Source organism: Vipera berus (genome assembly GCF_964194415.1).
Source record: "Vipera berus genome assembly, chromosome: Z".
NCBI classification, from domain to species: Eukaryota; Metazoa; Chordata; class Lepidosauria; order Squamata; family Viperidae; genus Vipera; species Vipera berus.
Genome location: NC_138205.1, coordinates 24,151,205 through 24,176,908, shown reverse-complemented (window position 1 = coordinate 24,176,908; position 25,704 = coordinate 24,151,205). Strand labels below are relative to the sequence as shown.

At 38.9% G+C, this 25,704-nt stretch overlaps 1 protein-coding gene across 10 annotated transcripts in view; it reads right to left on the bottom strand.

Annotated features, from left to right (window-relative positions):
- LOC308677195 (uncharacterized protein) overlaps positions 1-2,351 on the bottom strand; it is a 33,477-nt gene extending 31,126 nt beyond the window's left edge. For all 10 annotated transcript variants that reach the window (XM_081343379.1, XM_081343382.1, XM_081343383.1 and 7 more), the window contains exon 1: positions 2,199-2,351. The gene's annotated coding sequence lies outside the window, so the exon portion shown is untranslated. The remainder of the gene's footprint in view (positions 1-2,198) is intronic.
- Between the last annotated feature and the right edge of the window lie 23,353 nt (positions 2,352-25,704).

The window sequence follows — 25,704 nt, the reverse complement described above, 5'->3', positions numbered from 1 at the left end:
TAGAGCACCCAAAATTTTGATCATGTGATTTTTGAGGATGCTGTGATGGTTGTAATAAGGACCAGGCATAAGCCATTTTTTCCAATGCAATTTTGAATGGTTACTAAACAAATTATGTATGTAGTACTACCTGTACTACCACCCATTAGATGGTAGTAAAGCACAAGTGACTATAAGCAGGGCCTTTAAATCCAGGAATGGGTACAACTGACCCATGCAACTGAGCAGCAGCTATGAGGCTAGGACAGGGGTAGGCAACCTTGGCTTTTTTATGGGTCATGGACTTCAACTCCCAGAATTCCTGAGCCAGCATGGCTGGTTCGGGAATTCTGGGAGTTGAAGTCCATGACTCATAAAAGAGCCAAGGTTGCCTAGCCCTGGGCTAGGAGAAACCCCAGAATGCCTTGGTGGAGCAGTGGGCTAATGCCTCCTTAAGTAACACCAGCTGCCTTCAATTAGTGCAGGTATGAGTCCCACCAGGCTCAAGGTTGACTCAGCCTTCCATCCTTCCGAGGTAGGTATAATGAGGACCCAGATTGTTGGGGGAAATAAGCTGACTTTGTAATAATGCCGCTTGGAGGGGGGAAGCCCTAATAAGCAGGCATATACATAGAATGAAGGCTATTGCTAAGCACATTGATTTGTGCTTTAGATTGTAAGCCGCCCTGAGTCTTCGGAGAAGGGCGGGATATTTATTATTTATTTATTTTATTTTAATTCCATTTATATCCCGCCCTTCTCCGAAGACTCAGGGCGGCTTACAAGCTTAGCAATAGCCTTCATTCTATGTATATGCCTGCTTATTAGGGCTTTCGGGGGCCCCCCTACTACATCTGGAAGACCCCAAACACATAACTACTTAGTTTTGGCAAGGTTTAACTACAGCCTGTTCTACATGTTCAAACTTTGAATTTTAGAAGTCTTTAGAGAATTTATTTCTGGGCAAGTTTATATAGCAATCATGGCTAAGCTACAATCCTGTAGATACTCTTTCATGACTCTTTGTCATGTTGGAAGGAAAGTTGTCAATCAGCAATATAACAAATCAAATATTGATAATTAAATAACTTTTTATCCTTATAGTATAGAACTGGGGCTCCTTACTAAGGCTTATTTCACAACAGAACCTAACGTTTATTACGCCATGTCTTAATTATGATTTATCAAAAACACTCCCAAGCAGCCTACTACCGGTAAAACAAACAGCTTACTACACTGAGTGGGGTTATACAAGGCATAAAGCACATGTTGGTTTAGCATATGAATGCAGCCCAAAACATTTAACTACAAGCCATCCTGGACAGAGGCAGTATCATTTTTAAAACAATTACATTTATATAATGCCTTAAAAATTCGAGTTGCAAGAATTCTTCCTTTAAAGTGTAGGGAATAAAAAGGGAAGGAACAGCAACTTCCTCTAGTATACACTGCTAGAGAAAGGGGGAAAAATGCAAATGGAGACTTCTCGGATAAAGTTGAAACCGAGAATCAGGAACCCTCAAAACTTTGAGGTTAAAAAACAAGCGCGTCATTTTTTTTACTTCTGAGGGGGGAAAAAGGAAACACATGTTTCCTCTGCGTCCATAACGGAAGCCTCTCGAGATGCAGGACTGCTTAACCGGCACAAAGCAAACTCAAAAGTTTGCCGATGAACAAACACAACTGTAATTTGAGCTATATACTAGCTAATAGAAACCAGAAGCCTTGATAATAGTCCCCAAACAAAATCTTTCTCCGGAAGGGCTTTAAAATCGAGCTTTTAATGCCAATACAATCAGTCTTTGACTTCTAGCAACGGCCTGGGCTAGAAAAATGAATTGCTATTGCCTGCGTCGTGGGACCGAGAGTGAGTGACCGGCACAATAAGACTCCTGGGCTCCCGCTTTCTAACTTGATGCTTTAACATCAGACTGGCTCTTGTGATATCAGGCTTTAGCTACGGATTTGCCACAAAATACATATTTTCTAGTTTTAAAAAAATCAGGAGCCCGGTAGCACCTTCTCTGACAAACTTCATTCGAAGATATACGTTTTTCGCTATTCAGAGTCACTAAGAATTGTTGTAATCACTGACTACCTTCAACTAGACTTAGAAGTGGCAGAAAAATGGGGAGGGCGGGAGAGGGAGTGAATTTATTCCAAAGACTCAATATGAGTACAATGAGACGAAGAAGCGACCAATCTTTTTCGATCCTTACCTAATTTAAGCCCTTTCTTCTGAAGGGGGTCGGAGGAAGCTGAAAAAAAAGAAAGAAAACAGAGTTTAGCAGCCGTAACAAAAAAACGCGCCCGAGCTCTTTCCTCTCGTTTCGTCATGTGATCACAAGGCAGGAACACGTGACCAGGCTCGGCCTCCTCCCCGGAGAAAAAGAGTTTGGAGTGGATGGGCGGTTCTTAGTCACCTGGAAATGTTAAAAGCACAATCAGAATCTTGAGATGGGGAAATAAAAGCCTGAAACACGCAGAGAATTCGGAGCAGCGTCACGTGAGGCATTGTAGGCTACAAAAATTCGAACGGTTGCCAGCAAAAAGATAGCAAACTCGCTTCGTTGCTATTGAAGAGTTGACCGAAGTTTTGTACCCCGAAATTTTCCATTGCCCTTTTGGAGGAGGAGTTGAGGAATTGCTGGCCAGGTTCACATTTTGAGTTAAACTGAGTCACCTACGATTCTTTCGATTTTGCTTTACTGTGAAGCTAGCTTTTGTGGGTTGTAAACTGTGGCTTAAGGCTGAATTCCTTAGGCACCATTTGAGTTTGCTCAATCAAGGCATGCTTCTGCGCAGTTTGTGAATGCGGATGCCCATGCCCCGTGCAAATGTTTGAAATCTCATTATAAGTGATTTAAAACTACGTATTAAATATTCAGCACAGGGGATCGCAAATGACAAAAAACTTGGAGCAGTTAGAATAGAATAGAGCTGGAAAGAACCTTGGAGGTCTTCTAGACCAGCCCCCTGCTCAACCAGAAGAACCTATACCATTTCAGACAAGTGACTGTTTAGTCTCTTCTTTAAAAGACCAGTGATGGAGTGCCCACCATTTCTGGAGCAAGGTGTTCCACTGATTAATTGTCCTCACTGTTAGGAAGTTTCTACTTAATTCCAGGTTGCTTCTCTCTGGCCAATGGTGCTTTGGAGAATAGTTTGACACTGTCTTCTTTGTGGCAGCCCCTCAAATACTGGAATATCGCTATCATGTCACCTGTGTTTTTCTTTAGACTAGCCAAACCCAAGTCCTACAGTCATTCTTCATATGTTTTAGTCTCCAGGCCTTGGACCATCTTAGTTGTTCTTCTCTGAACATTTTCCAAAGTTAGTATTGGCTGTAAGAACAAATTAGTGTTCTCTATAAATACTGATATAAGTAAAAATATAAACAATAAGAAATGGCTGCACTGAACTGCTACTCCCTCCAAACCAGGAGTGCACAAAAAGTTTTCATTGATCATTTAAAATTTGGTGGCAACTTGTGGAGCTCTCTGAATATTCATATCTCAGGCTTTCCAAGAGTATATATAGGCCAGAATTACATGATCAGATCCGTGTATTAATCGTCTTAGTATATATGTGAATGAGGCAACCAAACCTTGGTTACAAAAATAATTGATCTTGGGCTGAATTCCAATGCATAGGCAGCAAAGAAATATAGAAAACTATTACATAATTCTTTGTGATATTCACAAAATTGTAGCCCAAATATGACAGTGAAAATCGTGGGAATCTCAATCTGCTCTTCCCAATTATCACTGTTAATAAAGTTGCCTTTACTGCAGGCATTGGCTGAGTATGAGGGGTTGTTAGTGCGTGGTTGTTTTTTTCAGATGTTTCATTATCCCAAACTAGGTCAAGGCTTTTCAACCTTTTCACCCATTGTACCACTTTTAGGATATGGCAACATCCGAGTACCACTAGTCACCTAGCAAGGTGTCAAAAACTTGACCAAAAAAAGGGAAAAAGTGATGAAGTACAGGTAGTCCTCAACTTACAACAGTTCACTTAGTGACTGTTTGAAGTTACAATGGCACTGAAAAAAGTTTCCCCCAAGCCACAGCCGAGCAAGACACCTGCCTGCCCGCCCGGCAGCACTCTTCCTCCTGTCCGAGGTTTTCATTGTTGTGAGCATTTCTGTTGAGAATTGGCGGGTAGGGTGGGGGGGGTGTGTGGTTTTTATTTTTTTCCCCCTCTGCTGGGTGGTTGCAGCAGGTTTTGGTCACTTCACATGATCCTGGGACACTGTGACCATCATAAATATGAATCAGTTGCCAAGCATCTGAATGTAAATCACAAGACCCATCTGATCAGTGCCTCTGGGCTCAGCAGAAGCGCCAGGATCAGTGTTGAGCTCCAGCTGGAGCCTGGCACTGATCCTGGCGCTTCCAATGAGCCCTGACAGCCCTGCAGCTCCAGCCATCTCTCGCTCAGGCTTGTGAGGTGCTGCCACCAGTTCAGCTCATTCCCCTCCCCCGCTACCACTTTTCTAGGATGGTTGCGTACCACCTGCTAGGTGCCAATGTACCACAGGTGGTACCCGTACCACTGGTTGAAAAGCCCTGAACTGGTAACATCAGTACTGTTGGCTAAGTTTATACAACACACTAGACGGTGCAATTGGTACTTTATGGGACAGGAACATGATGCAAACCCAGGTAGCAGAGCTAGTTTATAGTTCCATGCACTGTGCAAATCCAGTGGACTAGGCTAATGAAAGCATTTGCAGACACAATAGACTATGCTGTAATTGATTAACGTATTTCTAAATCGAGCTTTATGATTTAGAATCCTGTAGCTTATAGAGAGGCAATGCAGGTTCAACTTAACTATTGATTTAAACTTATAATAGCACTGCAAAAGTGACTTACAACCAGACCTCACACTTATAACTGCCACAGTATCCTCCCCAGTCATGTAATCAGAATTTGATTGCTTGACATCTGGCATGTATTTGCAATGTTTACGGTGTCCTGGGGTCACATGATCACCATTTACAATCTTCCCAGCCTGCTTCTGGCAAGCAAAGTCAATAGGGAAAGCTGGATTAACTTTAAAGACTGAATGATTCACTGAACAACTGCAATGACTCCCTTAACAACTGTGGCAAAAAGATAATAAATTAGGCATGAGTCATTTAACAACTACTTCGCTTAACAACAAAATTCTGATCTCAATTGTGGACGTAAGTCAAGGATTACCTATAGCCACTATTTCTGCTGTACCATGGGATTGAAACATTTACTGCTTCAGCAGTTGGCCACTGGGTGGCAACAGGAGGAATAAACCAGTTTTGTATTTAGTATAATAAGTAAACTACTTTTGAGCTCTCAATTGAAGTTATTTGTATTTTTCCTGTAGCAGTCAGGCTTAGTGTAAGTAAATTAGAATCTGGAAATGTACTGTAGCAAAAGGCTTCAAATACTAAGTTAGATAAAGCTTATTAGAAGGTATACTCCTATTCTCAGTCAGCATTTTGGCCCACTAGCCATACAGGTAGTCCCCAACTTACAACTACAGTTGCAATTTCTGTTGTGGTTGCCAAGTGAGTCATGTCACCGGGCCCAATTTTACGATATATTTTGCCGGTCATTAAACAAATCTGGTTTCCTCCATTGACTTTACTCGTCGGAAGCTACCTGGAAGTTTGCAAATGGCAATCTTGGACGCTGCGATTTTCATAACTGCATGCCAGTCAACCAAGAGCCTGAATTGCGATCATGTGACCACAGGGATCCTGCGACTGTTCTATCATAACTCACTTTTTTCAGTGCCATGGCACATTCAAATGGTTATTAAGCAAATGGCTGTAAGTTGAGGATTGTCTCTATTTTGAATTTTCATCACAGGTTTTTCTGTGATTAACTTGCCTATTACAGACAGTCCTCAATTTACAACCATTTGTTTAACCACTGTTCAAAGTTAAGTGACACTGAAAAAAGTGATTTATGACCATTTTTTACACTTATGTTGTACGATAACCATGGTCACGTGATCAGAATTTGGGTGCTTGGCAACTGGCATGTATTTGCGAAGATTGTGGTGTCCTGGGGTCATGTGATCACCATTTGCAACCTTCCCCCAGCTAGCTTCCTGTAAGCAAAGACAAGATGGGAAGATAGTTTTATTTACCAACAGCATGATTCACTTAACAGTTGTGGCAAAAATAGATGGTAAAATGGAATGAAATTCACTCAACAACTTCAGTAAGAGGAATTTTGGGCTCAACTGTGCCGTAAGTGGAGGAATACCTGTATTCAATTTGTTGTGTTCGGTACGGCGACAGATGACTCGGAGACAGGTATTGGTTTATTCTGTTTATTTTGATACACGTGGTTGAACTGAACTCGCATGGCCCCGGTATCCCTTATATGTCCGGCCAGTGCCGTGTGCTAGCCAACCCCCTGGCTGCAATCTCCCACCTTGCCTCAGACACCCAACCCGGTGTCCAGAAATTCCTGCCGGCCGGATTAGCCAATCACGAGGCTGGACAGGTGCATACAGAACACAATTGATCCAATTTTCTGAGTTTGCGCAGTTGTCCCTGCTCAAGATGGGGTTCTTACCTGGAGTGCTTAAGCACAATTGAACACATTGATTTGGAGATTTGATTCACATTTGAGTCATGGAAAAGATAGTGGGGTTCCCTCAAAGCCTGTATACCCATCTTTTGGATATTGAGGGGTTTTGTACCATGTTTCCCCTAAAATTAAACACAGTCTTATATTTTTTTGGTTCCAAAAAAGGCATTAAGGCTTATTTTCAGGGAAACATGGTATAAGGCTGATCAGCTCCCGGTGCACACACAAGAGGCAGAGAGTGCTTAGGGACCGACAGTGTCCGGCCACAGCCCCCTTGGCCGGTGCACTCTGAGGCTGGTGAGTTGATTACCTATCCAAGCAGCAGCTGGAGGCAGACGCACAGGGGGGAAGGCAGGCAATCTGGATGTGCTGTGCAATTGCCTGGCTCATGGGAGGCTCACGCAGCGGCACCAGCAGCAAGTGAAGGCAGAGGCATGGGGGGGGGAGGTAGGCGATCCCAGTGCACTGTGTGGCTGCCTGCCCTGTCACGGTTACAGGCAAGCAGAGACAGTGGGACGGAGTGGGTTGGAACTTGGAAAATCTTTCAAAAAAAGGTGCTGGAACTCCGTTCAGGTGAGTTCTATGACAAAAAAAGCACTTTATGCTTAACCATATTATTTTCAACTTGTGTTTAGGAATGCAAAGCTGTTCCGTTGATTGATATATCAAATGGTGTTTTTTTTTCTCAGCACAGGAAGCCTTATGATAACCATAGTTGTTAACTGGTAGCTTGGAATGTCATGGGAGAACACATGTATAAACCATAACCCTGTATTTCCATGAATATTGGAACGTGGCACCACACTCTTTTTCTTAGAAAAAAGAGAGAACTTCTCTACAGGTAGGCTTTGCACTTGTGTTGCTAATTATTTAACCTTCTACAGCCTTTAAGTATAATTAGTACTGGGCTTTAATTGCTTTATTTTATTGTTTCTTTGGAGGTGCTGTTAGATTTTTATACTCAATCTTTTCTGTAACAGCTCAAGGTAGTGTTTAGAGCACTTTCAGTTTCTCCTGATCACCACATAGTCTCTCAGAAAGTTTCCACTGAATGTGCGCTTGATCTTGATCTCCCTGATTGCCTTGGAAAAACACCTCAACATGTAAGTGATACAATTATAATTCCTACTAGTAATAAAGGATTGTTCTGAGCAGAGACAACTGCGTTTGTAGATTCTGCCAGGCCATGCTTTACATTAAACAAGTGTTTACTGAAATTAAAATGGTTGCATTCATACCTAATGCTAAGGTATAATTTATAGTTTACTACCATGCAGGTGGTCCTCAATTTACAGCAGTTCATTTAGTGACCATTTGAAGTTACAACAGCACTGAAAAAAGTGACATGACCATTTTTCACACTTATGACCATTACAGCGTCCCCATGATCAAAATTCAGATGCTGGGCAACTGACTCATATTTATGATGGTTGCAGTGTCCTGGGCAACCTTCTGACAAGCAAAGGCAATGGGGAAATCTGATTCACTTAACAATCCCTTTACTAAATTAACAATAGTGATTCACTAGCAAGAAAGGTCATAAATGGGGCAAAACTGTCTCACTTAGCAACATAAATTTTGGGCTCAGTTGTGGTTGTCTATCGAGGACTATAAAGATCAGTTACTCAACCTTGACAACTTTAAGCCATGGACTTCATTATGCTGGCTGGGGAATTCTGGCAGTTGAAATCCACATATCTTAAAATTATCAGGGTTGAGAAACACTGATATAGATGATGCTAAGCCAGATCCAAACAGACTATTTTAGTTGATTGTGCTGTATCAGCCTAACTGATGCTAGAGAGGAAGAGGAAAAACATGTTAGTGATGGTAAAAATCTAAAAGAAATAATATTAATAGATATTAAAGCTACAGCATATGCAAAAGGAAGACAGAGTTTTTAAAGCACAGCTATTCTAGTTAATTAATACCTGGAGTGTGGGAGAAGAAACCATTGTCCTCAATCCAGAAGGCTCAAAAATACATGCTAATTTTTCACACCAACAACAGTTTAATATAGATGTCCAATATTAATTATTCTTCTTCTCTTTTACAGCACTGTGATATGCAGAAAATAAGGGAATCATTGGAGATGGGCTGATAATGGGGGGAAGGCAAAATGGTAGCTGTGGCTATTTGATTGAAGCCTCACTTGATTTAACACGTGCATGCAAAATAAAAGAGCTAGGCTTCAACACACAGTCATGGCCACTATTTTGACTTTTGTAACTTGCTGACAAGTGTCCCAGAGTAGATCCTTTATTTTCCTTTTTGTGGAGGGCAGAGCAGCGACTTGAGACAGTTTTGATTCCTGGTGACTACCTAGGTGAGTCCTTGCAGTATTCTTGGCAATATTTTTAGAAGTGGCTTGTCAATTCCTAGGGCTGAGAGAAAGTGACTGGCCCAAAGCGCCTAGCTGGCTGCTGTATGGCAAAGGCAGGCCTGCAACTCAAATAGTCCTGGTTTTTGGACTAGTGCTTTACCACTCAGCAAACTAGCTCTCTTTTACAATCTACTATTATCCACTAAAACTTCATCTGCATAATGCAAAAAGTTAAGTGAAGCCTTTGATGATCTTGAGGAATCCTAATTATAGACCCTTTTCAATACAGTGGTACCTGCTTGCTTATGTGTGAATATCAGTAGAGGCAATACCGACAGTATTATCTTTCATCTGTAAGATAAGATCATTAGGCTGTGTCACTGTTTCTCAGTTTCAGTAACTTTAAGATGTGTAGATTTTAACTCTCAGAATTTCCTAGCCAACCTGGCTGGGGAATTCTGGCAGTTGAAGTACCCACATGTTCAAACAATAAAGTTGAGACAGAACTGACAAAACTGATGTGAAATTAAATAAATCTGACCACAAATACAGAATTAGTCACAGAATGTTAACCAACAAAGTAAATAGTTTTATGAGGAAAAAACTGGAAATTATTTTGTCAAGAGGTGTGGGAAGCTCATATTATTACACAGGGGCAACATTCTAGCTATTGCAAAGAAGCATCACAACTGAAGATGTAGAGCTTGAAAAGAGAATCAAATGAGCATCTTACTAAAAAGTGGGTGGGGTGGGCAAGTAGGAAATTGTGGGAATATAAGATTGGCATTGGCTGAAATTGTCATTTTCTTATCGGGCCTTTGCAGCTGTGCCTTAAACAGCTACCTAGTAGGCAGAAATAAGCAGAGAACAGAAGAGAATAAACTGTATATCCTAGTTACATGAAGAAACAGTTTATTCTAGCAAGGGCTCCATACTTTTGTCCTTTGTAAAGGAAGAAGTTTAAATTAATATTTAAAGATTTATCATGGGAGGGTGGATATAAGTAAGAAAAAGAAACAGGAAACGGGTTATCAGTGTTACATAGTAATGGAAAATAGAGTACCTACATCTAGCAACCATTCAGGTAGACTTCAACTTACAACTTGCAACCGTTTATTTAGCAACTGTTCAAAGTTACAGTGACGCTGAAAAAAATCTTACTTCACAGTGATATGATCAAAATTTGGGTGCTTGGCAACTAGCATGTATTTACCAAGGTTGCAATGTCCTGGATCATGTGATTACCATCTGTTACCTATCCCAGCTAGCTTCTTATAACCAAATCAATGAGGGAAGTTGGATTCACTTACGGATAGCATGATTCACTTAACAAAAAAGTTAAAATCGGGCACACCTTACTTAACTATCAGGTTGCTTAGCAATGGAAATTCTGGCCCCAGTTGTGGTTATAAGTTGAGGGCTACCTGTATTCTAATTTCTGAAAAAGGAACTCACAGTAACATGATGACAACTGGCCTTTAATATTCAGCTCTATACACTGCAAAATCCTGATTTATTTATAAGCTTCATAAGCTACCTTCTGTTTAGAATAAAATGCCCAGGGCAGTGACAATTAAAATAATAAACATAAATAAAAATCAAAGCAAAAATAAAAAAGAGAAACAAATATTGATGTCTCTAATAAGTTACAGTATATCATGGTTTACAGGATAACCATCTTCCTAAGGTGTTTAAAAAGAAAGAATTCTAGGTTCCTTGTAATAGGGCAGTTTATAGCAGTCATAGTGGAATAGGAAAAGTACATGAGATTTTGGTGTCAATCTTGCTTATCTTCCTCTTTTCTTGGGAGACATCAGATGTCTATTAAGTGTTATTAAGAATCCTTCTAATTCAGTATCCTGTTCTACCTGTGAAGAGCCAAGTATCTTCAGGAAGTCCCTAAATAGGGCACATTAGTAGGAAAATGATCACCCTCAGTACTGCTATATCTCCCAGGATTCCTCACCATTAGAGAGATTGGTTGAAACTCCTGGAACAAGTAGTTTAGCAATATTTTGGAAGTCCATACTGTAGATTCTATCGCTAAAGGTAACAGCCCTTCCTACCATGGTCCTTTTTGTCTAGCATTGAACATTTAGATATTTTGCCTCTGAACATGGAAATTACATTTAGCTCTCATGATTCATCAGAGTCAATTGTTACTAGGTTGGCTGCATTCAAATCCCTTCCCTTTTCATAGATTGTCAAAGAAAATAAATAACATGCTGTTACAAATTTGTGTAGCTCCTAAAAATGGACAAATTGATTAAAATGCATTGATAGGTCTACATATAATTTATATACTGCTAAAACTCATGTTCGTCTGTGGACCTTCGCTCCTTCCGACGTGATCTAAAAACCTATTTGTTTGAACAAGCCGACCTGGTCTGATGGGTTTGGGTTTTAATTATTGTTTTTAAGTAATTTATTTATTGTATTTGGCCACTATGGTTTAATCTGTTCTTAATTTTTGTATTTTGGTATTTTAGTATTTATTGCCCTGTTCACCGCCCTGAGTCCTTCGGGAGAAGGGCGGTATACAAATTAAATTAAATAAAAATAAATAAAAAATAAATAACCTTTAGCTGGGCAAAACAATACACCTTAGGACAAGAATTTTTGAAACATAGTACAGAATGTGCCCAAAATCCAGAACCCATAATTCCTGTGGAATTTTATAAAACATTTTATGACATAAAAATTATCACATTTTATCACAAGTATTGTAAACATTTCTAATATTTGTGCTATGCAGTTCAACATGGGCTATTATCAACTTGATACATCTATAAATATGCCTTTTATTTTTAAGAACTTTTCTAGTGCGGCAGTACCTTAGAAATTCTGCCATTAGTAAGGCAATATCTTTGAAATTTTGACTGAACAAGTCATAGGGTGATTATTAAAATTCAACCAATTTTACTCTGCCTCTTGAATTAATAGGTATCTCACCTTTTTCGGTTGTTCCATCTTAATAATAATAATAATAATAATAATAATAATAATAATAATAATAATAATAATAATAATAATAAAGTTGGAAGGGACCTTGGAGGTCATCTAGTCCAACCCCCTGCTCAGGCAGGAAACCTTATACCATTTCAGGCAAATGGCTGTCCAGTCTCTTCTTAAAAACCTCCAGTGTTGGAGCATTCACCACCTCTGGAGGCAGGTTGTTTCACTGGTTAATTGTTCTAACTGTCAGGAAGTTTCTCCTTAGTTCTAGGTTGCTTCTCTCCTTGACTAGTTTCCATCCGTTGCTTCTTGTCCTGCTTTCAGGTGCTTTGGAGAATAGCTTGACTCCCTCTTCTTTGTGGCAGCCCCTGAGATATTGGAACACTGCTATCATGTCACCCCTCACCCTTCTCTTCATTAAACTACACATACCCAATTCCAGCAACCGTTCCCTATATGTTTTAGCCTCCAGCCCCCTAATCATCTTTGTTGCTCTTCTCTGTACCCTTTCTAGAGTCTCAACATCTTTTTTTACATCGTAGTGACCAAAACTGGATGCAGTATTCCAGGTGTGGCCTTACCAAGGCATTGTAAAGTGGTATTAGTACTTCACGTGATCTTGATTCTATCCCTCTGTTAATGCAGCCTAGCACTGTGTTGGCTTTTTTGGCAGCTGCAGCACACTGCTGGCTCATATTGAAGTGATTGTCTACTAAGACTCCGAGATCCCTCTCACAGTTACTACTATTGAGCAAGGTACCACCTATACTATACCTATGCATCTTCATTAACCTTGATTTTTGCTGACAGCATCTTGGATGGTGTAAATATAATAATTTTGAACACAGCAGGCCTCCCAATCTTGTCTGTCTTTCGTTGTCTTTCTATTTCATAATAAGCTCGCAAGTATCTGATGGTGTCTTAGCTGAGATAGTAATTTTTCTCATATTCCAGAGAAGATGGCATTTTCTCTTTTTCTGATTACTTTCTCATTCCATTTCCCTTCTTCCAACTGTCTTTTTCTTTTGTAACTCTTCTTTTTTACTTTCAGTTCTCCTAGCAACTGCCTCCCAATATCAGTTTTTAGGACTTTTTCCAGTTTACATAGTACGAATGTGTTAACTGTATACATCCTGTTACACTTAAATTCATATCTACCAGTATTGTTCTAATTAAAAAAAAAGAAGACTCTTACAATGAGATATTGCAAACCTTTCAATTTCCTCTGTCAATGAGTACTGAAAACTGAGAGAAAATTTTTCTACTCTCTGGGGATAAGAAACAAGATGATAATTGTAGTGTGAGACCTGAAACAGGCATATCAGATTTTTTTAAAAAAACTCCAGTTCTTCTCAATTAATCTGTGTGTATCATTTATGACACTAACCACTCCGTAGCACTGAGCTCCCTGTTCCTGGACCCCAAAATATCCTTGCCTCTGCCTCAGGATACTAGGGCAGAACTGAAATTTTTCAAAAACTTAATTACAGAGACATGATTTAACAGTAAGGCTTTGGATCCAAAGAAGGCCAGGAAAGGGGACTCTAAATCTTTGCAGTGCCACAGCCATTTGAGCTCTGTTTATTATTCTGGATACAGGCCACCTCCTGCTCTTCAGATATTTCAAGGAAAAAAAAATAGTTGAACCATTAGTAAAGATAAACTTTGAAAACTGTCTTCAGAGTGGATAGAAGTTTTCTGAATGAAACTACCCCATATTTTTATCTCACTCTCTTGAAATAAGTTTGTGCTTGTTTTCTCTCCAGTTTTGCAGCAGGTAAAACCACAGAATTGAATGTGATATGCAAAGCTGTGGTGGCTGATGTTTGTCGCGCAGTGTCCTACAAAGGTGCAGAAGCAGACCTGTCTACTTTCATTCTGCTCAAGTGGAAAGCTTGTGATTGGTCCATCTAAGGAAAGAAAGGCGGTATCTGCTAATATTTCATTGGGGAAAGATTCCAAAAGCCAAGGAAGAGGTAGGCCAAGCCAGTACAGATAATCCATGGTTGAGATGAGGTAAGAAAGAAGAGATGGTCCTGCCACGCTTCTCAAGTATCAGGCCTTTCAGAATATGAACTTGCTGCAGCGTCCCTTGGAATCTTAAAACTGCCCAAGCGTGTAACACGGCTGCAGGACTATTTTGGAACTAGGGACATCTCATGGTAATTATTACAACAATTTCTGTCACCACCTTGGGTTTTGCCAGTTTCTCCTCCAAGTTTGGATCCACAATTCTCCCAAGCACGTGGGTCTGGTTGCTTTGGTGCTTATAAATACACAACTCAAAACAAGAAGCTGTCAAAGTTCACAAAAAGATACAACATAAGGAAGAGGGCTGCAAAAATCATGGAATTGGAAAGATTGAAGAAAAGTCTAGTTGTATCTTTCTTTAGTGTACAGAGATCTGGGAGACGTCTAGAAAGCATCTTGATCATGAGAGGGCAATAATTAAGCCAGATAGAAGGAACTAGGTATAATTAGCTTTAAGAAAAGTTAACTAGAAGGATGATTTGATATACTCTTATGTGTTTAAAAAGAAGGAAGCCAAGACCATTCTCATGAGAAAATAGGATTCAGAATGATAGATTTAAAGTACTGGAAGGCAGCTTCTGATCCCACAAAAAACACTTTTTTTACGAGAAGAGTAATTACTCAGGAAAACTTGACTTCTGTTTATTGGATGCAATTCAAATGGAGTCCAAATTGGCTTCTGAAGGAATTGGACTTGATGGTCTAAATCAGGGATCTTCAGACTTGGCCCTTTTATGACTTGTGGACTTCAATTCCCAGAATTCCTCAGCCAGCATGCCTGGCTGAGGAATTCTGGGAGTTGAAGTCCACAAGTCATAAAAGGGCCAGGTTTAAAGAACCCTGGTCTAAATGGTTACTTCTATGATTTTATGGTTCTTATGATTGAAATATTGTACTGCAATTCTACAATAAGACCTGGTGACTGAAGCTCTGTAAGGTTTTTGTGGTAAGATAGACAGCCAATAACTTTTACAAATAAATAAACTTTAGGTGACCCTGCCCTGCTTTGATGCCCTTCAGATGTGTGGACTTTGACTCCCCGAGTTCTCAGTTCTCAGCTATGACCATGTAGCCTAAGAGTTAAATACTGTGTAATAAGTTGCTATAGGTGATGCTTGAAGTTAGCACATAAAAGGTACATGCTCAGTCTCATATCAAAAGATAGTTTAAGGGTAGGGATCCAAAGGGAATAGAAATTATTTTAATTTCTTATGTTGCCAGCCTTAACTTTGGGGCACTTGAATGCTGAGTAAGGCAGAATCCTTCATTAGCAAAAGTGACTCTATTGTCCAGGCCAAAAAAAAAAGCTACAACTTAATCCATTTTTAAATGTAAAGAATTTATCACATGACCTGTTATGTCTCTAAGATATGAGAGGTCATTCTCAAGGTATCAGACTTAACTGAGTGTTATCAATTAGTTCCACTTGATCCTTGAATTTGGGGACAATCATAGTTATAGCAGTAATATATATTATATAATAGTACATTAATATTACTATATTACATAATAGATATTATATTCCATTACATTACATTATATGTTGCTTAATACTACAAACATTCCATAATTTCTGTGTGTACATATTTAAGGTTTTAGACAATTCACATTAGATTAAATTAATTTTGTTACAGTTTCTCCAAATTTCACATTTTTTACATGAAACAACTGAGAAAATCCTAGGTTTTACTTTTTATTATCCTAAGTATATACATTAGATGCTCTTCTTTAAATTTAAACAATATTCTCTGAGTCTTGCTATCAGATCATTGGTTATTTAATGCGTTAATTTTTTTTTTAAAAAAAATGACTTCCCTGGAGAGGGAAAGTTTCTCATTTGCCAAAATACCTTGCCTGGCTATGTCATTTTGTACCTTGGAGGTCATTTTTCCCCTTTACCTCCAATTTGCCAATATTTGCTTTTAGCAGCATAATGGTTTATTCTTATCCTAGAAACCTGTTGCTTTGGCAACCCATCATAGAATCTTGCCTCTATGCCAATTCTTGGATCAAGTAAAATAAACATCATAAAATGGCTGTTTTCATAAAATGGCTGCCAACTTGGTTCACAGTTCAGTCCTGAAAAAAATGAATATGCGCCAGATCAGGAGTTCTTACACCCCATGTCCAAAGATTTTTATGTAAAAAGTGGTTTGAGAATTTGAAAAAGGTATACAGAAGGCACAGGAGGAAAACAACAGCCTAATTGTACAGCTTTCTTGTTTTATTAAATTAAAGGTCCTAACTACCTTACAGAATTTTGATTCCTCCTGAATTCAATGTCACTGTGGGTCTGATGGTTGAAATAGGATATATGGCAAAGGCTTCTCTGCACAAAAATAACCAAGGGCTAACAATTTGTGCATATGTGCAAATCCAAGATTGTAAACAGGTTGCTTTTTTTACAGATAATATGCCATTAAGGCTTAGTCAAAACATTGCTCCACAGTGTGGTTTTGTCTTAGTTTGATGTATAATACAATTGTATCTGAAGGGGAGGTTAAGAAAGTCAAAATTCACAGTTGCAAGCATATAATTGAAGCCCTATTCCTTTGTGTATACTCATGTCAACAAACAAAAAGGATAGGCTTAATTTGCATTTCAAACAAAGTTTTGACTTTTTTCATCCCCAAATAAACTTCTCTGGTATGATGTGCTACTTATAAGTTGAGGTTATACTGTATGTAAAATTCAAACTTGTTCAGTGTCTTATGGTAAAAAGACCCTGACTTAGTGTGAAGGGTGAAGTTTGTCCAATCTGCAAGCATCTTAATCTGAATCCAGATCAAGAGTTTTACAACTGAATCTCACAAGTACTTCTTCCTCCACCATTACCTCTTGTACAGTATGACACAAATGGTGATTCATGATCTTGGGATGCTACAGTTGTCATAAATACATTCTTGATGCTGTGCTCAAATTTTGATCACATGACTGAAGGGATTCTACAATGATTGTAAGTGCAAAGATTATTCATAAGTCACTTCTTTCAGTGATGTCATAAGTTTGAATAGTTATTAAATGAGTAGTCATTAGTCAAGAATAATCTGCATATGGTTTTCAATCCCCCTTGTCCCAAATCATCCTTGTTGAATGAGGTTTAAAATAACAATTTAGCTGAGTTAAGCATATATTCTTTTGAAAATCCACCCCATGAACCTTATATAAGCCAAGCCTACCCTACCTGGGCAACAAAAATCTTAACAACAATTATGTGCAACTGTGAATTGGATTTTTTTTTCAGTCTGTCTTTCTAGTGATTTACCGAGTTTTTAGGCTGTCTTTTTTGGATGATCAGAAATTGGTGGAAGACGCTACCGGTAATTCACATTATGAAGAAAATCATTACAATCTCCCTTTTCTGTTCTAATGCATTTAGTAAAAACTTAACAGTTTGTTCTTTCAACTTAAAATTATGGAACTATTACCATCTTATTCCAAGGGGAAAGTAGCCCTTATTTTGAACTAATTTTGCCCAACTATACGGTAATTGTATTATTTTGGCCAGAACTCAAAAACCAATATAACATATCTGGTTCTCTTTTTTTTTCTAAAAATCAGACTAGAATATATTATTTAATTTTTTGAAACTTTTGAAGGAGAGATATTAAATGGAAAAAAGGAATAATAAAGCAAAATAGGAAGCTTGTATTCCACAGATATTGTTATACATTCAGCAGCTTCAGCCAGCCTAATCAACAGAATGAGCTGTACGGAATCACAACAGAATAACATCTAGAGCAGGGTGTCAACTCGCCACGTCATGTGATATGTCATGATGTATCATGACTTTTTTTCCCCTTGCCAGAGCTGGGGTGCATGCGTATTCCGTGTGACACACCCTGATCTAGAGGATTCCAGATTTTCTACTTTTGTATTAAGGAATTTTCCTCAGTTTTCTTGTCAGTTTCAGTGTATAATTCATATATTAGTCGTAGCAAGCTAGTAAAATTCAGACATCCAGGAGTTTCATTGACATTTAGGAGATGAGATAGGGTCCTGATTGCCCTTGTTAGTGAGAAGCATGGATAAATGAATGAGGAGTGGTCCGCTTCCCCAATCATATCTATTGCATTCATGGAAATAATGTTAACTATGTGCAGAGAGAGCATGCAAGCAAGCTCTGGTTGCTAATGCATTTCCTGGCAAGCCTAGCTGTGCCAAATAACTAATCTTATTCCTGAGGTTAAAGTTTGTATTCAACAAGATTTGTATGGCAGTAAGATTTGCTGGATAATAAGAGTTCAAAGATTTCTGTGAATCACCACCAATCTTCAAATCTTAGAGAATGAGTTTGAGAATCTCCCTGGGAATTTTGGCCTTTGAGCTAGAATTGTTGCCTAACGATAGGTATGTTCAACCAAGGTTTTCTACTAATGAATTGAGTTCATGCTGGTTAGGAAAGCACAATACTTTTGATTGCAAAATATTCCATGCCAAATATAAAACTGATATTATATACATCAAGATGCTATCCAGACTCCCACAACATATTAAAAGAATGATTGAGCTCTTACTTTGAATCATGAAATCGCAAACACCATTTTATTTAATTAAGCATGTTACAGAAACCCAGCTGTTCTGTGCTCAAAGTCCTGGGCTTATATTCACAGAACACTGCTAAAATAGCCTTAAACAGCAGACCAGTATTATCTCTGTAGTGGCTGAGTGTCTTACATAACGTTAAGCCATAAATTATGACCTGTAAACAATTAAAGTTTAGACTAATACATTATCAAAACCAAATACATCAAATTAAAGCTTATGGCTCTGTGTAAATCCAGTCACTGTAATTGGTAAACTACAGTTACAGGCTTAGCATTATTGGCGAACTGATTTAAAATAAGCCATTGCTAAAATATTGTTTTGCACAATGTATCAACCAAGATTAGATTGTCTATTGCTTTTTATCAAACTGCAAAAACTAGTTTTCTAAGGGCCTGGAGAATTTTGGTCATTAATTTTGAGAATTCTTCAGTACTTCTTAAAATGAATATTTCTAGAGTCCTACATGGGAACCAATCAGGAATTCAGCTAGGATGACTAAGTACAAAATAATGTATTTATTCATCCTGTTAAATTGTGTAAAAGAGGGGTTAAGAATAGTCAGGACTACAGCTGTGAATATACGATAGATACCCCACTCCTTGTTATATGTTTTGTATCTGAAAAAATGGGAGGATTTTGATTGTTGCACCTGCATCTTAGCTTTTCTGCAGAAGAGAGAGTTCCACTGTGCGTGGATTTTTTTCATACAAGTTTAATTTGGCAACTTTCCCTAATGTTATCCACCTGGTCAACCATGAATGGTATTGAAAAAGTTAAGCAGGGTTGAACCTGATTAGTATTAGGGTGGGAAACGGGAATTCTAGATCTGGTTAAAAAGCATCCCTGAAGAAGCCAGGGCAATCACTTGTTAAAAAAATAATCCCATGAATATACAGGTATCCTCAACTTAGGACCATTCATTTTAACAATAATTCAGAGATATGATGGAATTGAAAAAAGTGAATTATGACCTGTCTTCAAAACTACAACATCATACCACCCCTGTGGTCACATCACTTGCTTAATGACCACTTCTTTGGGCACTTTATTTTTTATTGATTCTTGTGCATTTTGACCACCCCATTTTCAACTACAATAAGGTACAATTCATTTAAGTATGATCTCTTGGAATGCAGTCAGCTGTAACCTTCAAAAGTAAATCATGTAACAATTATCAGAAGTAGAATGGCTCAGAAAAATAAAAGATCCCACTAATTTTGCAGATTAACAAAACCAAACATTTCTTTTTCAGCATTTATGTTTTATGATTATTTCATGAAGTGGGAAAACTTTGAAAAAAAAATACCTATGACTGTTTATGAGATACGTATCAATTTTTACTGTGTCATCATCTTGGATCAAAATAAGCAGCACATTAGGTAACATCTAAGAGAAATCCAGACAGGTTTCCAACTGTGCACTTAACATTACGCAGGGTATAAGGTGGTTGTATCAAATACTGCCTGTGACATCAATGGACTTTGCTTTAGAAGCCCAAAAACCTGAATGTCAGCTGATAAGTTTCACCGTTCCCTTAAACTATGTGACATTAAGGAAGTCATTAGTTTTCCCATTAGAAAAAATGTTTCATAGCAGCTCGTGCAGGCGTCATTAGAGACCATCAAGATTTATATCAGTAACTAAAAGACAGTGTTTTTTTATTAAAAAGTTTTAAAATACATTTTACCTTTAACAATCCCCCCTCCCCCTCCCCTACCTATCCCTCCCTACCCCTCCCCCCCTTTCCCCCCCCCCCGACTTCCCAGAGCTAAGTACAGGGTATAAAAACAAAGAACAATCATAAGCATCCATATGCTACCAACAATAAATTCTTAAATCTATCACTCTCTAGCTCATATAAGATAACTACAAGCAATACTAATATTTCATATAGAAAAAAAAGAAAATAGAAAGGAAGACTTATTCAAATGCTAAATGAAACTTTTTAGTCCCATATTTGTTCTGGATATATTCAATCCATTTTTTCCACTCCATAATATAACGTTCTTGCGAATGATCTTTCAGATAAGCCGAGATCTTTGCCATTTCTGCCAGGTCAGAAACCTTTAAAGTCCATTCTTCTATAGTCGGCAGTTCCTCCTTCTTCCAATATTGACCTATTAAAAGTCTTGCTGCTGTAATTAAATTCAACATCAACTTAGTGTCCACAACAGTAGCATCTGTAATTATACCCAACAAAAAGAATTGCGGACAAAACTTTATCCTTTGCTTGAAGATCTTCTGCATATTCCACCAAATTTTTATCCAAAAAGCCTTGACCTTTTTACAGGTCCACCATATATGAAAATATGTTGCATCTTCGCACTAAAAGACAGTGTTGAGTTCTGGTTTTTTTTCTTTCTTTTTCAAAAGCCACCTTAGACTGAAATAGCTATGAACGTTTTATTACCGATTCATTATTAATGCAACAGAGGCCAGGGGATAGTCATAATCAAGAGATGTAACTATTGCCCATAGATAAAGATCAATTTGCATGTGCTGTTTAAAATGTGAACAGAATCAGTGTGATAAGGGTAGAGATTGTATGGGACATCACTAGGGAAATTCAAAACTGTTGAAAGGATTTAAAAATTAAAAAATATCCTGCCAGTGGCAAATAACTTCCAACATCATTGCTAAGAAAGTTGCCTGAATGTGTCCATAAAATTATTCATTTATTTTATTTTTTATTTTAATTCCATTTATATCCCGCCCTTCTCCGAAGACTCAGGGCGGCTTACAAGCTTAGCAGTAGCCTTCATTCTATGTATATGCCTGCTTATTAGGGCTTTCACACACACCCCCAAGCGGCATTATTACAAAGTCAGCTTAATTGCCCCCAACAATCTGGGTCCTCATTTTACCTACCTCGGAAGGATGGAAGGCTGAGTCAACCTTGAGCCTGGTGGGATGCGAACCTGCACTAATTGCAGGCAGCTGGTGTTACTTAAGGAGGCATTAGCCCACTGCTCCACCAAGGCTCTTTAACAGTGTGAACCTCTGTTCAGAGAAGATTTTACCTCTTTACTTTGTATTTTAAATACATTTGTTCCTCTTGTAAGATGGAATGTTTAGAAAAAAGACTGCATTAATTCTATTTGTTTTAGGTTTCTCAATCAGTTATGGTTCATTCTGGAAGACATTTTGCAACTGTATTTGAACCAAAAATGCTGACTTAATGGGAACATGACAACGCAGACACTGTGCAAAATATAACAACTTCTCTATAGTAAAGGCTCAATCTCCTTTAGTTTCTACAAACAGATGCTACTCAAACCAGAATCTAATTGTCATAATAGTGTTGAAGGAAACAGCTTTACATTTTTGGATCAGGAAAGTGGGAACTTAAGGAAGGAACCTGGAACAAATTTCTGTCTCAGCTGAATATGCAGATACCTATTGGTATTTCATATTCCTATTGTGTGTCTGTCTGTGTGTGTGTGTGTGTGTCTGTCTGTCTGTCTCTATCTATCTATCTATCTATATCTATCTATCTATCTATCTATCTATCTATCTATCTATCTATCTATCTATCTTTTCCTGAGATATGCACAGACTAGTGTTTCTCAGCCTTGGCAACTTTAAGTCATGTGGACTTTTAAGTCCCAGAATTCCCCAGCCACTGATGTTTAAAAAATCATCTTATTAAATCGTCTTATTAAAATTATTATTCCTTACCTTAAAGTTGTTAAGGCCAAGAAACCCTAGTGCAGACTGTACAGAATCATGGATATCAGGATTCTAATACTTTTTATTTTAATTTTGCACCAGACTTTGAGAATTATAATGCTGAATGACCATGTATAATAAGGGTAAAACATTTTTTTTAAAGGCTGTTTCTATATGCTATCTTCTTGATACTTAACCCTTATTATTTCTTTATTCCATCCTCAAGAGGAACACATTCCTGGCCCTACCCTCCCCCTTAGCAGCCACTTGATGCCTCTCTGGGGATGTTACTAGATCCACCCTGCTGCATTAGCCGAAGTGTTGCCCTTTCACGGGTACAGGCATAAGGCCAGTAGCCTTCCCACTGTGCAGGCAGCATGGCTGCGAACAGGGCAGCATATTTACAAACACCTTTTCTCTGCTTTGCAGCTCCAGCAGCTGCTACAATGCCAGGATGACAAGGGTGACAAGATCCCTTTCCAAAGCCTTGACATCTTTCTCAGAGCATTTTCCATTCCCTCTCCCCTTCTTTGGTGAATGGATATCAACAGGCTGTCCTGTATCATTCTCCCAGGGGAAATGCAAATATCAGGAAGTGCTACAAATGGATCCTTTCCTGGTCAAGACAAAAGTCTCTTTGCAGAGCCAAAGGTCGTGATTTTGTTTTTTGCTTCCTAACCAGCACAAACATGCCCTAGCAAATCTTTTTTATGACCTTACATTGTGACACTGCTTTTATCGCATCCTTAACCAAAAGCAAAGGTAGCTTGATGTTATCTAGCTGTTGCAATTTTAAAAGCAGTTCCCTAATAACTGTTTTTGCTGGAGATACAATCTGATTGGTTTGTTGGTGGGTTGATTATGTGGTGTCAAGTCCTTTTCAACTCATAGTGACCACAAAGAACACTATTTCTAACTTAGGCTTTCAAGACTTCCAGTTGTGTACTCAACATGGTGCAGTTGAGGTTGGAGGCTGAAATTTGCCCAATTCTTATTGTACATTTTTTGTGTGCTGCAGGCACTCTGTGGAGATTCTCAGTCATAGTTGTCTCAAAAGTGCTTTTTTTTTCCAAAGAGCAGCTGAACTGGGGTTTTTTGGGGAGGTTCATTTTCCCCCCGTTTTTGTTGTTGTTTTTTGCAGGCATTCTGTTTCCCTCTAGTCCCTAATCATTGCCTGCCAGCCACTAGGAGGATCAAATGAGGAAATCATCTCCACAGGAAGGCTAAAACTCCTTCTATTAACATTGATTATTGTAGCAGAATCTTGCAAGTTGGACTGTGCTGTATCTGTCCTCTTATAGTTCATTGAATCAGGGAGGTGTCTGTCAGAGCAACTTCCAAGTGTTATCTCATTTCAGCCTCCTTTGCCAAGGTAATGCTTCTTGCACAGTTTCATCAAGATCATCTTTCTTACCCTCTACATCAGGGATCCCCAACCCCCCCCCCCCCCCCGGCCTGTGGACCTGCACTGGTCCGCAGCACACCAGAAATTGGTCCACATAAACGAGTGAAGCCCCATCCACAGTATGCAGGCAGCACACAAAACAGCCTCCAGTCCATGGAAAAACCTTTCTCCACAGAACCAGTCCCTGGTGCCCAAAAGGTTGTGGGCTGCTACTGTACATAAAACCTCATCAATTTCTTGTGGAACAGTCTGAGAGAACCTGAACTAAAGGATTAGCTGACAATCAAGTAGATAGGAAGATACAATAAAAGTCTTGCTTAACAAAAAGAACCTTAAAAGTAGAATACAGCAGAGGGTCATACGGTAGAGCAGGGGTATCAAACTGTTGGCCTGCAGGCCAGATACATCATAGCAAAACTGCACCCAATCCATTGCCGGCAATGGCAAAAAAGTCGTAATACATCACAACACACAGAGCCTTGGTGGAGCAGTGGGCTAATGCCTCCTTAAGTAACACCAGCTGCCTGCAGTTAGTGCAGGTTCACATCCCACCAGGCTCAAGGTTGACTCAGCCTTCCATCCTTCCGAGGTAGGTAAAATGAGGACCCAGATTGTTGGGGGCAATTAAGCTGACTTTGTAATAATGCCGCTTGGGGTGTGTGTGAAAGCCCTAATAAGCAGGCATATACATAGAATGAAGGCTACTGCTAAGCTTGTAAGCCGCCCTGAGTCTTCGGAGAAGGGCGGGATATAAATGGAATTAAATAAAAAAAAATCATGTGACATTGCGAGTTTGACACCCCTGCAGTAGAATATTAATCTGTCTACAGTCATTTGTATTACCTTCTGGGTAATAGGAAGGAAATATTGATGCAACATATGCTGTTACTTTGATTTCTAGCATTGTAGGACATCTTGATAAACTTAATCCTTTTATGAGATGCTAACTGCGTGTTAGTAAAATGGGATTACCAATTCACATAGAAATCCAAAATATAGGTTGCTTAAATTATTGAAAATATTTCAGGGGATAATTTCTAACTTTAAAAAATCTAGGAGTAACTTTTTTTAGTGTTCCTGGGGAAAAGAGAAATCAATTTTGTTTCTAAACTACTTTAACCACATTTCTCATAAGGAATGATAAGCTGTATGTACAGTTAGGTGGCAGACCCCAACTGACACTGACTGACCTCAAAAGGTAAAGCAGATCCAGACATTGTAGGGACTTAAACAGACATCATTAGGAGATCTCAAGGTTGTGTACTTGTTGTTAGTTGCGAAGTTGTGTCTGACCCATCGCGACCCCATGGACAACATTCCTCCAGGCCTTCCTGTCCTCTACCATCTTCTGGAGTCCATTTAAGCTCACGCCTACTGCTTCAGCGACCATCCAGCCACTTCATTCTCTTGTCATCCCCTTATCTTGCCTCAGTCTTTCCCAGCATTAGGTTCTTCTCCAGTGAGTCCTTCCTTCTCATTAGGTAGCCAAAGTATTTGAGTTTCAAGTGTACTTGTTAGGGAGACTGTAATAAATATCTTGGAAAACATGTCTGGTAAATCATTTCTGTATTATTGTTAAGAAAACTACTTGGAGGTGTCTGTAATATTACTAGGAATTGTACTGAAGGGGGCTTTACACTAAACCTTGCACTCAGAAACAGTTTTAGGTTCTTCCTATTTTGATGTGGTAAAAGCTGCACTAAAGCTTGGGGGTAATGCTGGAGATTGATGTGGAAGTGCCTGAGAATGTTTGGAAGAACAAGCAGTAGGGCAAAAATAACTCTCATCAGAGGCAATAATCTACTCTATATGGAGACACTGGAAAAAGGTAGAAAACATTCTAACCCCAGCAGAAAACACATTGTCTCCTGGATTTTAGCTCCTAGATGTCAAGCATTTGGTTCTTGCCAGCTAAGGGTGCTGAATCCTCAAGCCAACCCTTGAATCCTGATTAACATGCCTAATTAGCATTTCATTGTGGTGTAATTATTTAATTCATCTTCTGGGGAATTCATAGCAAAGCAAGAAGTGTAACTGTGTATTGAAAGAATGTTATTTGAAGGACAGAGTCTCCCCCATTATATCCACCTGGTCCACCAGGATGGCAAGGCCAGGTATGTTGCGGGTCCCATCTATTAGATATATACACCTGGTGGAGCCCGAAAAAAGGGGCTACTTGCTAGTGACTCCTCCATGGATCATTA